This window comes from Mytilus californianus, unplaced genomic scaffold (assembly GCF_021869535.1).
Source record: "Mytilus californianus isolate M0D057914Y unplaced genomic scaffold, xbMytCali1.0.p SCAF_6, whole genome shotgun sequence".
NCBI classification, from domain to species: domain Eukaryota; kingdom Metazoa; phylum Mollusca; class Bivalvia; order Mytilida; family Mytilidae; genus Mytilus; species Mytilus californianus.
This window is the reverse complement of record NW_026262712.1, coordinates 54,183,075-54,198,268: the sequence shown is the minus strand read 5'-3', so window position 1 is coordinate 54,198,268 and position 15,194 is coordinate 54,183,075. Positions and strand designations below refer to the sequence as shown.

Below are 15,194 nucleotides of genomic sequence, written 5' to 3'. Positions count from 1 at the left end.
AACTGGATTGAAGCATAGAAACATTCAAACGAGTGAAAATAACGGTTTTAATAATGTACAAACAAAGACCGAAAAACGAATATGTAACACAGCAACAAATGACAACCACTGAATTACAGACTCTTGACCGCTATGTGATAATAACGGCAACCTTATAGTTTAACTTTTCACTTTTTGATGCGACAGGCATTTCAAAATGGTTGTCAGTAAAGGCAAAGTTTGTAGCGTAAACAAATTCATCTTTTTTTTTTTAGAATAATGAACACTATATGCAATCAAGCTTAATTAAAGTTATTCACTAGCACCTCAGACTTGCACTTACTAGAACTTTATTTATAATAAAGTCAAATGAGACCCAGTTGAATAGGGGAGCAATTCAAGCTCCTTGGAGCCTCTAATTATGTTTGGCATGTACAGATTTGTGTAAATTATGAAGTCCTGCATTTTCATTGCAGGTTCTGAATAAGATGAATTTTAAGCTTTTCCCAATAAAGACTATGTTAAACTTTGGACTCATAGTGCTCAGACCCACGGATCTCTGTACCTTCATTTGTACACACTTGAATCTTAATGTACGTAACTACTGAGGCTTGATGCAAATTATTACTGCATTGCTATTGTTGGTTCTTAATGAGATTCTTCAAGCGTTCTCCCAATCGAAGCCCTATTAAAACTTTGTACCCCAAGTTCTTTTAACCACTGTTCCCCAGGACAACTATTCCTACAAACTTAAGGGGAGGGTTAGGATCCCGCTAACATGTTTAACCCCGCCACATTCTTTATGTACAATGTATGTGTATGTCCCAAGTCTTTAATTAACATATTTGTTTTTCGTTTATTTTTGTATATAAAATAGGCCGCTAATTTTTCTCGTTTGAATTTGTATTACATTTGTCATTTCGGAGCCTTTTATAGCTGACTATGCGGTATGGGCTGTGATTTTGTTGAAGGCCGTACGGTGACTTTAATTGTAAATTTCTGTGTCATTTGGTTTCTTGTTGGGAGTTGCGTTTTTGAACAAACCAGCGTATCCCAAGGCCTTGATACATTTGTAACCTCTGTCCCAAAGGTCCCAAATAAGACGAAAAAACATCAAAATTGGATAGAAAACTGAAAAAAATGGTTTCTAACCTCAGGGATATTAACCCTTGGCTATCTTAGATTTAATGCAATCAGTATGCATCAGCATCAGGGTACAGCTCATTTGCATATCATTTGCATATTTTTACAAATACTCGAAATTTAGACAATTTCTGATAACAATTCAGCATGCCAAGGGTTAACATCCCTGAGGTTAGAAACCATTTATTTTCAGTTTTCTCCCCAATTTTGATGTTTTTTCGTCTTATTTTGGGCCTACAGAGGTTATCAAGGCTTTGGGATACGCTGGTTTGTTCAAAACGCTACTCTCCACAAGAAACTAAATGACACAGAAATTAACAATTATAGGTCACCGTACGGCCTTCAACAATGATCACAGCCCATACCGCATAGTCAGCTATAAAAGGCCCCATAATGACAAATGTAATACAATTCAAGCGAGAAAAACTAGCGGCCTATTTTATGTACAAAAATAAACGAAAAACAAATATGTTAATTAAAGACTTGGGACAGACACATACATTAAGAATGTGACGGGGTTAAACATGTTAGCGGGATCCCAACCCTCCCTCTAAGTTTGTAGGAATAGTTGTCCTGGGGAACAGTGGTTAAAAGAACTTGGGGTACAAAGTTTTAATAGGGCTTCAATGGGGAGGACGCTTGAAGAATCTCATTAAGAACCAACAATAGCAATGCAGTTATAATTTGCATCAAGCCTCAGTAGTACATTAAGATTCAAGTGTGTACAAATGAAGGTACAGAGATCCGTGGGTCTGAGCACTATGAGTCCAAAGTTTAACATAATCTTTATTGGGAAAAGCTTAAAATTCATCTTATTCAGAACCTGCAATGCCAAACATAATTAGAGGCTCCAGGGAGCTTGAATTGCTCCCCTATTCAACTGGGTCTCATTTGACTTGATTATAAATAAAGTTCTAGTATATGCAAGTGTGAGGTGCTAGTGAATAACTTTAATTAAGCTTGATTGCATAAAGTGTTCAATATTCTCAAAAAAAAAAAGATGAATAGTGATGTCGTAATTACGACTTGTTATGTCGAAATTATGACGTAGCGATGTCGTTATAACGACATGTTATGTCGAAATTACGACATAGTAATGTCGTTTTAACGACATGTTATGTCGAAATTACGACATAGTGATGTCGTTATTACGACATGTTATGTCGTAATTACGACATAAAATTTTTTTTTTAATGGCCCTTATCGGCTGCCGTAGCTTCCGTAGTTACATACCTAGAAATTCATTCTAGTTTTTTCATTTCACTTTTCTCAGACGATTCTACATCCAATATTTATCAAACGAAAAACACATATAATCCATTAACATATATGCATAACTAATAGTTGGTTTTTTTTAATCTCCCGAAATACCACTTAAAGACACAAATAAATATCCTTTCAATCCCACTACAAGAAAGAAAGACGTGCGTATCCTATGACTTTAAACATAAATCTGAATTAACTTTATTCAAGATATGTTTATAGTAATTATTCTACTGTTCATAAATACTTCGTTAAGTGAGTAGATGGTCAGCTTGATCTTAAATTTTGCCTGCGGATTCTTGGGTACAACACGGGGAAAATGAAAAGAAAACAATTACAGAATTAAATAAAATTCTTTAAAATGATATAATATGAAAATTCGTTTTTAATATTTAAGGTGTATTTTAAGCTAGCGAAAGTCCAAATAACTGTCCATTCCTGGGAAATAATGGGCGTCGGACCTACGGGCCTCCGCTCCATTATTTCCCAGGAATGGACAGTTATTTGGACTTTCTCTATAACGGAATTAAGAAAAAAGTGTTGCAAAATCCTCATATAATGTAATTGTTAGAGACGTTGGTTTATGATATATATTGATACAGTAACTGGTTGGTATATCAATAGTTATATTACTGATTGAATATTTAGGACGACTTCTAGAGGGATTAAACAGAATTCTTCCTGATGGTCCTCCAGGAAGTGAATGTTTAAAAGGAGAGACGTGCTTTAAATCTGGTAAGAAGTAATCATATAAATGAATCAAAGTTAACAATCATCGAATGTTATGAATTCAACAACAATCTGTTTAGAAAAGCCGTCAGAGACATTATTAAAGATCTTTCACCAAAACAGTTAACTTTAATGGCCCAAAAGGGTTTTGATATAACTAAAGACAACCATTAACGATTCTTACGATTCTTAACTCTTTCTATCCTATTTCGCGGCGATTTGATTTCGCGACTTTCAAATTCACTTTATTTAGTTGTATGATAAAAGATCCAAGTTTTATTCGCAACTATTTATATTTGCATTTTTTTTTCTACTCGCGAAAGTAACGAAAATAAATCGCTCGCAAAAAATAGTTGGTCTACAGTATATATAGTGTAGAAGAGGTGGAAGATAACAAAGGGATATTCCAACTCATAATTTGAAAAAGTGACAACGATATGACAAAATAAATGACAAAAACACAAACAATAGTCTACAAAACACAACGTAGAAAACTACAGAGCAACACAAACTCCATCAAAAACCGGGGCGCAAAAGTAAGCACCTGTCGTGTTGCTAATGAAAAATGAATGCGATGTCACATTCGAGGAAAGAGGATGGGGTTGTCGTCACTGCAATTGGAACATATCCGTCCTCGCTTTGACAAAATGTGTTCAATTTTAATGCGAAATATTACAAAAATAAAAGAAAACTATCATGGATGTCTAACATTACCAAACGATAACCACTCAGTTTTTCAACATGTTCATGCGTTGTGAACACCTAGTGGTAGTTTTATATTTGTATATAGACTGGATCTTTTTCCTTGGTTTTGCTGTAACAACAGGGTGACTTAGATACCTGTATGTGCCATAGACGAGAACTAGCTTATATGTTTATACGACATATTTGTTCTTGTAGGAGATAACAGACCTGCAGAAGTCCCTATGTTAACTGTCAATCATATCATATTCCTTCGCGAACATAACGATATTGTTGAAAAATTGAGATCATTGGGATATACTGACGGAGAACAACTTTATCAAGAGGCAAAAAAGATCCTTACAGGAATATATCAGCATATTATATATACTGAGTATTTGCCAGTTATACTCGGAGATATTGGAATGGACATATTTGGACTTCGGAGTACTCCAACTGGGTTCAATACACAGTATAATGCCTCTGTCAATCCTGCTACTCGGAATGCATTTGGAGCAGCAGCATATCGATTCGGACATTCTCTTGTGGGATCCTTTGTTGAATCATTCAATGAAGATTTTACCCCCCTTGACAAGGACCCAATGGAAGATAATTTTTTCAGTACACGTTTGATAAGGAATTTTGATAAAGAGTTTGGTCCAGATGCAATTTCTAGATGGATGACAACACAATTCAAGAGAAGGTCAGATAGGTTTTTAACACCATCAGTGAGAAATAGACTTTTTCAAACAATGCCGTAGAACGGCTTTGACCTTTCTGCACTGAACATTCAACGCGGTAGGGACCATGGAATACCGGCTTACAATAGTTGGCGAAAGTTCTGTGGGCTACAACCCGCTAAGCATTTTGGAACAAACCTTCTCGGATTAACTGATCATGACCCTTTGGCAGCAAAAGCTTTAAAATCCGTTTACAGGTAATAATTTGAGGGTGCCAGTCCTCCCATTTCGACATAAATTTAAGAAAATATTGAGATATCCTTAATCTTTTTACATATTGTGAGGAAATACATATATACTAAATGAGTGAATTTTTGTGGATTTCCAGATATTGTTTGGTTTATTATTGTTAGAGCGCTGATTCAATACTCATAATCTATCATCTTTTATTCATAGAAATCCAGATGATATTGATTTATTTGCTGGAGGTCTGACAGAGATTTTAGCACCAGGGGCTCTAGTAGGACCTACATTCAGATGTTTAATTGGATTCCAGTTCAAGTTGTTCAAAACCGGCGATAGATTTTTTTACGAAAACAATTTCTTTCCGACAGGATTCACGGCAGGTTGGTAAACATTAAATGGTATACATTTTAAATTGATACTTATGTAACAATGAATAATTTAATTTTGGATGTAACACGTCGCCTGATTGGTTGAAAGGTTTTTGACTATCAGCTTATAGACATATTTCTATCATGTGATCTTGACGTCATCAACGGTTTTTCATGATTTACTCTATAATAATGGGTTATTTAGTGTGCACCACATTTTTGATGTTAATCTTCATGGACAGAAAAGGTATCCTAGTTGTTCCTTAAATATTCATTTCTCATTTCTGATTATTGTTCAGACTGTTCAGTAATTGTTGTTTAGCTGTACACATTAAAATCATACTGAATTGTCTGAAAAACTACAGAACAGGACTGAATTGACTGCAAGCAAATTACCAGAAGAGTACTGAATAAACCGAGGTGCTGATTAGTTTGATAATTGACTGAAAGACTGGACATGACCTTATACTGTATTGTAAATACTTTTCTGATGATGTTAAGATTATAATGACATGAATGAAATTCATTAACAAGTGAGAACAACAATCTTGCTTAGAGAAAAAGAGGAAAGGGTAATTTGAAATCAACAAATATAGTTACATGTATGCATTTTGAGTAAAATTTTATTTTGCTATACAAAATACGGTCATTGTAGACCTTATGTTATTTTTGTATGTCCTCTTAAAGTCAAATTAGTCTTTGTTTAGAATTGAATGTTTCTCAAAGTCGTTCCTAATATTTTGTGGTAGAAAATCTAGTTTGCCAAAATTACTTTTGAAAGTTTGCACCATGTTCTTCGTATTTTTCAAAACGAGGTTTCAAAGATTATTAATTATATGTGAGCAATTATAATGAAACTACAGATACAAACAGAGATTCATGTTTTTCAGCCCAATTGCATCAGATAAAGAAGCAGACATTGTCAGCACTGTACTGTAGAACTATGGCCGTTAATACAATGCCTGAGAGTGCATTTGATTCTCCATTAACAGGGTAAGACTGGTTTGAATAATGACTGGTTAGACAACGTATGCTGCAATTTTCTAGATTAATTTGTTTTGTTTTATTTTGTTTTGATATTTTTGTTAGGTGCATTTTTAATGTCTTTTTGTGGATGGTCGTGGTAAAGCTATAGTTAATGTCATCCGACCATACCATATTTTGCCTACGTTGGTTTTCGGCTATTGATCGCAATTGCTCATTTTGGTGGTATGCTTCCGTTGTATTAGATAGGCAGTAGGCCATAACATATGTTAGTATAAGTTGGAAATGCCAATTTTGCCTACTCAATAATATTGCAAAAAAAAAAAAATTAAACCTAAATTAACTTACGTTGTAGACTGTTGTTTGTCTTTCGGTGGTTTGTCATTTTTACAATGGGTATATTAGTTTGCCATCGAATTTTGAGTGTTTATATGCTTTGGTATCTTCCTCCCCTCTCTTAAAAGTGATAGTAATAGTAAAATGATCGTAATCTAATCTTTGATTTCTGCCTTATAACTCGTTAGTATTTTGGTGTACTTACAAATGTTATGTAAACAAAAAGTAACATAAGAAGCACACAAAAGTGTTATGCATCTATGGTTGTCGTGGTTAAAGACGTGATAAAATTTAAAGTATAATTCAAATTGTTTAAGGATGGGTTTGTTTTGGATAAATTAAAGTTTTCTTATAGAGCATCATAATTATTATGAGTTGTATATGTTATCAATTAAAAACATTTATATTTATAATTTACATTTCAATACATTGAACGTATGATTTACTTCTTTTTCAGGAAAGAACGCAAACCATGTAAAGTGTTCCCTGGATTGGACTTGAAACCATGGGCTAAAGTATACAATTCTTACTAAAGACAAAAGTGGTAAAAACAAATAGAAAAACAAAAATGGTTGAATTTATTAAACAGAAGGAATGATTGTAAATATATCGTTTGTTATTTCATTTTAATACTTTGACTTTTAAATTTATTTTTAAAGCATTTAATGCAATTTTATTATTAAACTGTTGTTGTGCTTTGCGACGTTTAGGGACATTTCTTCCAGCTGTACATCCGTCTACTTTTCAAGTGATGGATATGTTTCTCACAGTCGGCAAGAGAAAGAACGAAACTATAAAACGTAGTCTAGGTCAGTCCCGCCATGTGTTGATCTTCCTATCTAGAGTCAGGAATATCACAATTGGTTGTACTAAGTCAGTCTTTATCTTTTTGTACTGAAGGAATGTGTTTGTGTTCATTGCAGGTCTCTGAAATTTATTCATGCATATGAAGAATTAGAATCAATTTTTAGATTGGTATATTGTAAAATGAATAGACACATGTCTGCCGTTGTATATCGTATTTTGACTTCTAGATTTCTTTTGTTTTATTTTCAGTTGGAAATTGGATGTTTCATCGTCGTATAGCCCATTATCTGTTTTATCTTATATCACGATATATACATAAATATAGATATAAATAGACAGCGAAAACGTGCAATTGGATTTTTCTTGATCTGTTTGATTTCATATTATAGATTAATAATATATGTTAAGGGCATCAGTCACAGGGGAGGTAATGACGTTGCTAACGTAAAATGTTATTTTCGCGACGTCAAACTGTGACATATCGGGAAAAGATGCATTTTTCGACTGATTTTTATCATTCAAACTGATTTAACTTGAACACGAGTTCATGGACCTCTCTTTTTTAAAATGACATTCGGTTTGATTACGTATGAAGATTATTTGTACCAATTTTCATAAAAAAAAGTCAATAATGCAATGTTATTAAATTTGATTAAATATGCAGCAAAAAAAATGTTGTTTTTTCTACATTCAGAAACATTTGATAACTTTTAGTTATTTCTAAACAAAAAATTTCATAAATTCATATGATACTTATATAAAAGAGAAATTACAAATAGTTTAACAAAAACAGCTTGACATGTGTTTATCTTATAAAACAAAAAAGTTATGCATTTCTGTCGGAAGGAAAAATACGTCCACAAAACCTAATTTTGAGCAAACATCTGAAATTTCTACCTCATTTTACTCAAAAAGTAGCACATGAAGGTATATTTTTTATTACATATTTGATTTAGCCAGGTAACAAAAATAGCCTATTTGCAAATTTTCATCAAAATTTCATTATGGGATCAAAACTGTATCGTATGCCCTTAATCATCGTGTTTACCTGTATAAGAATGAGTTTTTGTAGTCAACCAAATGGTTTACCCTTGTTTCACATTCAATGTTGACATTCTTTTTCTTTTAATAGCTGAGCATGCCTAATTCATGCGTAACCAATCTCTAGTTAAGGGGTTGAATTGAATGTCACATGAATACGGATCCAATGAGGTCGGATTATTCACTTGCAAGTGAATAATTCATCAGCGATGTTTCTTAGATTATTTTGACAAAATTGAACCAAACTGGCTGCTAAAAGCGAATAATTGTTTAATTATTTTACTTTCATTAACGATTGAACGAGAAAAAAAATCATATTTTAATTAAGAAATAATTCATGGAAGCCATAGATTTGTTGGAAATTTACGCAAGACCTGGGCCGTGATATTCAAATGTTATCCTGCGCGTTAGCGAGAGATAAAATTAACGAATATCACGGCCCAGGCCATGTGTAAGTTTCCAACAAATCTCCATGAATTATTTCGATTCTAATCGGACAAATACGGTCATTTAAAAAACTGAAGCGAGGGTGGGTATGCCGTGTGTGTGGCTGTTCTTTTTTACCCTCTGTTAGATAAAGCTAAAAATTTCCAATAAATCTATAGCTTGCATGAATTATTTTTTAAATTATCGCTAGAAAAAAATGTGTTTAATTCTTTTAATTCTCAACTTAAACATTTGCCATTTTTAAGGTAGCACAATACAAAGATTTTTTTACTTCCAATCTCCAACCTTTAAAATGATGTTACTTTCTTATGACTGCATACAAATTAATAAAAGAGGTATATATATAGATAGATAAAAGATTAATCTTTTAAATGAATGCAATATTTTTGTTATGCAATCATTATGTAATCAATTATTATGCAATTAATGACAAAATCTTGGTCAGTTCACTTGAATGAATTTAGCTCTGACATCTCTATAACTACACAAGAAATTTTAACGTTATCTTAATCAACACAGCAGGAGCTACAAAAGGGTGTCTCAAATTATCGCTATCGTATTCCATTCTCTCATAAATCTGTAATTAGTGTAAACATCCTTACCACATAAAAGTATAGATTATTTGATTAGGTGTAAAATTTGATCTATACATTCTATCCAAAATCTGAGACACTTTTTTGTAGATAATGGCTCTAGGAACAACATATTATAAAATCAACCCTCTCGGGGTATCCATGAAGAAGCTAATTTCAATTGAAAGTGGAAATTTCTTGTAAAATTTTGTAGACACAGTTAAAATTATAATTAATTACATAATTGTTGTATAATACTAACATTGCATTAATTTGAAAGAGTAATCTGTTAGCTATCCATAAATACCACTTATAAATTTTCAAGCATTATAAAGAAAGTTACAGCATTTTAAAACTGGGGAGTTGGAGGTATAAAATCTTTGTATTGTGCTACCTTAATTTACATTTTTTTTTCTCGAAAGCTACCGTCAAATCCACACAGTTGACATTTCGTAATTAAGGAGCCGCCATGTTGACTATCTCTAATCAGTAAATGTGCGAATAATGCAATAGAATAGAAAATAAAACAACACCTACCTCAAAACTCCATTTACATGCAATATTATCCGAATTTGGTGGGTTCACGCAACGAAAAAACCTTCAGCTTTGGCGTTTTCAATCGTATGACGTCCAATCTAATTAAAATATAGTTCTCTGATTTCGTTATACTCATATGAGAGCACGCGAATTAATATGGATCAGAATTTTAATCAGATTGTATGACGGCATGCTTTGAAATGACTTTAATGCGCCAAAAGCATTAATGGAATTTCGCGGAATTTTATTTTATTTTGATTTTGTACATGTTATGCATCAGAATAAGAATAAAGGTTCTGCAGTTTGTTTTTCAATTGCAATTTTTAACACAGCGAAATCGGTATAGCGTTTGCAAATAGGTTAAATTACATGTGGATTTACGTGGGAGGTATATTGTAACAGTCATTATTATATACATCTCTGAGTCTGGGCTAAGTATAGATATGTCGAGAATTTTATCACGGTGTTTACAAAGCGAAATAAACATGTCATATTAGAATTTCTTTTATATCTCGAAGCTAATGTCCCTTTACCAATGAACAAAACCTATACCGCATCGCAAGCTATAAAAGGCCCCGAAATGACGAAAGAAAAACAATTCAAACGAGAAAACTAAAATGACAAAACGACAACCACTAAATTACGGGCTCCTGACTTGGGACAGGCACATGGAGAATATGGCCATGGTTAAACATGTTTTCGTGCGCGCCAACCCTCCCCCTTTGATTAAATATCATGTACAAGCAAGAGAAATGTATGGGGAGAATTAAATGAAGATATTTAGATGCACGTTGAGTGTTTGTCAATAGTTATGAGGTATGTCAAATGCCTTTCAAGATATTTATGCAGTTTAATTCCTTATTCGCGTTTGGCTTTAACTTTGGTTCTCGTTGGTCTTGTCTGCTTTTCAACGTTTGTATTAGGTTTTGGCCTGAGCATCAATTATGAGACATTTATTGTCGAAATGCACATTGTGCACAATTATTATTGTAAATATTATTAACGATAAATCATATTACTAGTACAATATTTACATGAAGACCTTATAGTGCATTGACAAACAGACAAAACGTCGTTTTAATATTGAGTCTTATCTCCCCAAATTAAACAACACACGACTAGAACTTTTCTTACATAAAACATACAAATGTCTACTTCAATTTCCTCCTTGTCGGAAAAAAATTGAATGGTCATAATTTCCTAAAAAAACATTTTTTCCAAATAGACATTTTTTTGTAATTCTGTCATCCATCTATTTCGAAATGTTTGTTTGAACTTATATGCCTATATTTTCTTCAAGAGATGTTAATTTTGGGAATAACCATCATTCATAAAATTGAGAATGGAAATGGGGAATGTGTCAAAGAGACAACAACCCGACCATAGAGCAGACAACAGCCGAAGGCCACCAATGGGTCTTCAATGCAGCGAGAAACTCCCGCACCCGGAGGCGTCCTTCAGCTGGCCCCTAAACAAATATGTATACTAGTTCAGTGATAATGGACGTCATACTAAACTCTAAATTATACACAAGAAACTAAAATTAAAAATGATACAAGATAATTGTCAGTTTGGATTTTTATTGGCATCTAATCTATAAAATTATAAAAATATAGACATAAACTTTATTTGCTTGTCCTAATATGCACACATTAGTATTTAATTTTGTAATAAACATGTTAAACATCCTAAAGGGTATTCCTGATAAAAAATTCTAAAAGCATGAATAGAAAATTATAAAGTTATTGATGATAAAAATAAAAATTATAAAACTTCAACTCTAATACGGAAATTAGGACTCAAGTAATATTTCAATTTACTGCATGTTTGCTATTTTATCTATTGTTTTCCAGTTTAATGTTGTTATGTATAAACAAATATGCATTTATCTGTTTTATCTTTTAGTATTTTCGCCTTTTTGTTAAAAAGGAAAATGTTTTTTTTTAAAGCAAAATCAAAGACGGACATTTCTAGTGAATTCCGAATTGATTCGTCTAGCAAATTGAACTCTTGCGCTATTAAGCTTCGTTGGATTTAAGGGCGACCTCTTCGACAGATATTACGTTAAATTTTATATCAAGATGATCGAATATGAAAAAGTCAATCTTCCAAGTTTCCAAGTAAGCGAACGGGTTTTTTTTTTCTCCCCCAAATTGATTTTTTTATCTGGCGATGAAAATAAGCAATCATTACTTCAGATTCTTTAAAATGTGATTATATATTACAATCTAAGAAAACCTTATGTACTATTAGAAATTCAAGAACTTACTCTATCTGAATTTGTACCTAACTCAAATTGTAGAACGTATTTGTAGTTCAGTGATTGTCGTTGGTCCATGTCTGTCATATTTGTTTTTTCGTTAATTGTTTTGTTATAAATTAGACCGTTAGTTTACTCAATTGAATTGTTTCATATTTTTCTTGTCGGGGCCTTTTATAGCCGGCTATACGGTATGGGTTTTTCTCATTGTTGAAGGCCGTATGGTTGCCTATAATTGCTTTGTTTGAACTTTGGTGGAAAGTTGTCTCATTGGCAATCATACATGTACCTCATCTCCTTGTTTTTATATTGTGCAAGGTGGCATTGACTGTATCGACATAACCCATGAACGGGTGGACACATATGATTCTGAACATTATCCATGTCTATAGACAGTTTTGATATTTTCACTATTACGGATAGAACTGGCGGAGCGTGGTCTCATCGGCATTCATAACACATCTCCTTTTTTCATATTAAAAAAATATCTTGACACGGATGTTGTTATTATTTGTTTTTATTTATTTTATCCCTGAAAAATTCAGATGATCTATGGTTTTAAACAGTAAATATTACATTCACCAAGCACACAAGACGTTACGAACTTGAACATAAGCTATGTACTTATTTGTACCTCTAATAAGTTAATTCGTGTCTCTAGCATATGCATATGCAATTGCATGATATGATTTCTCACAGAAAATATAACCTGGCGGCTTTCAAAGTTCTTTTAAAAACAGATGGCAGATAACCAAACAGTGATATTGATAAATATTTTCAATTTGCAAGAAAGCTAGTCGCAACGTTGTATGATCGAAATGTTAAACTAAAAAGCGTGTACAGTTGTCCTTACCAAGACACATCTCTGGCCAATCCACTCCCTGATGAGTTCATTTTAGACACATTTAACATCAAACATCCACCTAAAATGATTGACTCAAATCTATGTAAACCACTTCCGTGATCTCCGTAAAATAAGTGAAATATATTGTAACATGAAAACAAGTCTTAAAGAGGTTACTCCTAACTATCCTACTGCCTGTCGATACATTTATTTTTGGCATTGCACAAGTCATGTCTTCTTTGACTGTCCATGACGTTAAAATACTGAATCCCTGGGATGTGTTTTAGTTAATTTTAGTCTCTGATGCATGATTTTTTATTATTAATTGTTTTTGGCTTTTAACCAGCTGTCAGTAACTGCGAGTACTCTCAAATCGTACTTTCTTGTTTATTTGACCTGTTGATACTAATTGTAATGCTTTTTTGTTATTTAATGTTTACTTATTCAGGGTTATATCTGGTCTATATACCAGCTTTGATAAGAGTTTGGTATTGCTATAAATTTTCACTTCTTCGTACTATTGAACATCAAAATTATTTGTTTTGTAAAAATATTTCCTTTCTCCATTTGAACTGTACATGTATACTTAACAACAAAATTATTTTCATTTACCTGCGTTTAAAGTAGTTGCAAATGGCTAATATGTTTGTTAAAGCATATTGTTTTTCTTAAATTGTTCAACATTTCACAGCGGTATAACATGTTACTTTAATTATTCTTCCCTTAGTTTATTCATTTTGTATTTACATTGTATCAAAGATCAAATTCATTTGTTCAGTGTATGTTCACTGGTGTTAATATGTCTTTTGATTGAGTTAAGTCATTTCATTTGATATTTTATAGTGTGTCTTTCTATGTTGTGATGTTACACTATTGTTTCAGATAAGAGTGAAGGTTTGGTACCATTAAAATGTTTAAACCCGCTGCAATTGTTTGCACCTGTCCTAAGTTAGAAATCTGATGTTCAGTAGTTGTCGTTTGTTGATGTGGTTCATAAGTGTTTCTCGTTTTTTATATAGATTAGACCGTTGGTTTTCCCGTTTGAATGGTTTTACACTAGTAATGTTTGGAGCCCTTTATAGCTTGCTGTTCGGTGTGAGCCAAGTCTCCGTGTTGAAGACCGTACTTTGACCTATAATGGTTTACTTTTATAAATTTTGACTTGGATGGAGAGTTGTCTCATTGGCACTCATACCACATCTTCTTATTTCCATGTGTAATGAATGACGAAAATGACAATGATGGAGTACAGATATAATAACCTTTGAAACTCTGTAGCACGCTGCAAAAAGAAAGGGGTAATGTTCCTATAAAATCAATACTAGTAAATATGACTACCTGAAAAACATTTAATTCATTTGACTACCAAATTGGAAACAGTTTTATAGATAAAGCCAAACAAATTACTGTTGTAAACAAATATGACAAAATCAGTATAATGTCATATTTAACCTTACTGCTTTTGAACTGATACATCGTATTCAATAGTCGTTGAAAAATAACTTTGTAGTTTTGCATTCAATGACAAATGATTTTTACGTGAAATTGACATTATTTGTAAGGTCAAGGTCAAGCTCATTGTAACTTCATATGATTGAAAACTTCATATTTTGAGTTTTGTTATTAAAAACGTCGTTTTGAGAAATTGTTTGTGAACAACTATCTAGAATTTAGATCTTATACAAAAATCTACAATTAATGAAGCCGAATTTGTTATTTGACAGAAAATATAAGAGAAAAACAAATCAAAATTGAAATCCACGGTCGCATGACAAAATTATGTCTATGAACTGATAGAAAAAAACTATCAGCCAATCAGAAGACGTGCTACATCCAAAATTAAATTATTTTACTTTTGTTTTATAAAAATTGGACCATATCTGATCTTTACGACAGGCATATTCTTATAGTACAAGATATCCTCTTTCAAATGATATACAGTTTAGATGTTTGTTTGGTAGGGAGATTAAATCCAAGAAAAATCTGTCCTTCGTCCCTGCATTATTGAAAAATGATTGAGAAATATATACGTACCTCGATCAGTACGATGTTACAACTATCTTATATAAGTTTTGGTTGATCTTTAATCTGAAGACTTTATTTTTTATGTGTAATTAAGAGGTCTTCAATGTCCTTTGATACATAAGCAACACGACTGGTGCCACATGTGGAGCAGGATCTGCTTACCCTTCCGGAGCACCTGAGATCACCCCAAGTTTTTGGTGGGGTTCGTGTTGATTAGTCTTTAGTTTTCTATGTTGTGTCATCTGTACTATT

The 15,194-nt window shown here is 32.7% G+C and overlaps 1 pseudogene; it reads left to right on the top strand.

Annotated features, from left to right (window-relative positions):
- The window catches only part of LOC127705713 (peroxidase-like protein), a 72,586-nt pseudogene extending 65,604 nt beyond the window's left edge, over nucleotides 1-6,982 (top strand).
- Nucleotides 6,983-15,194: the final 8,212 nt, after the last annotated feature.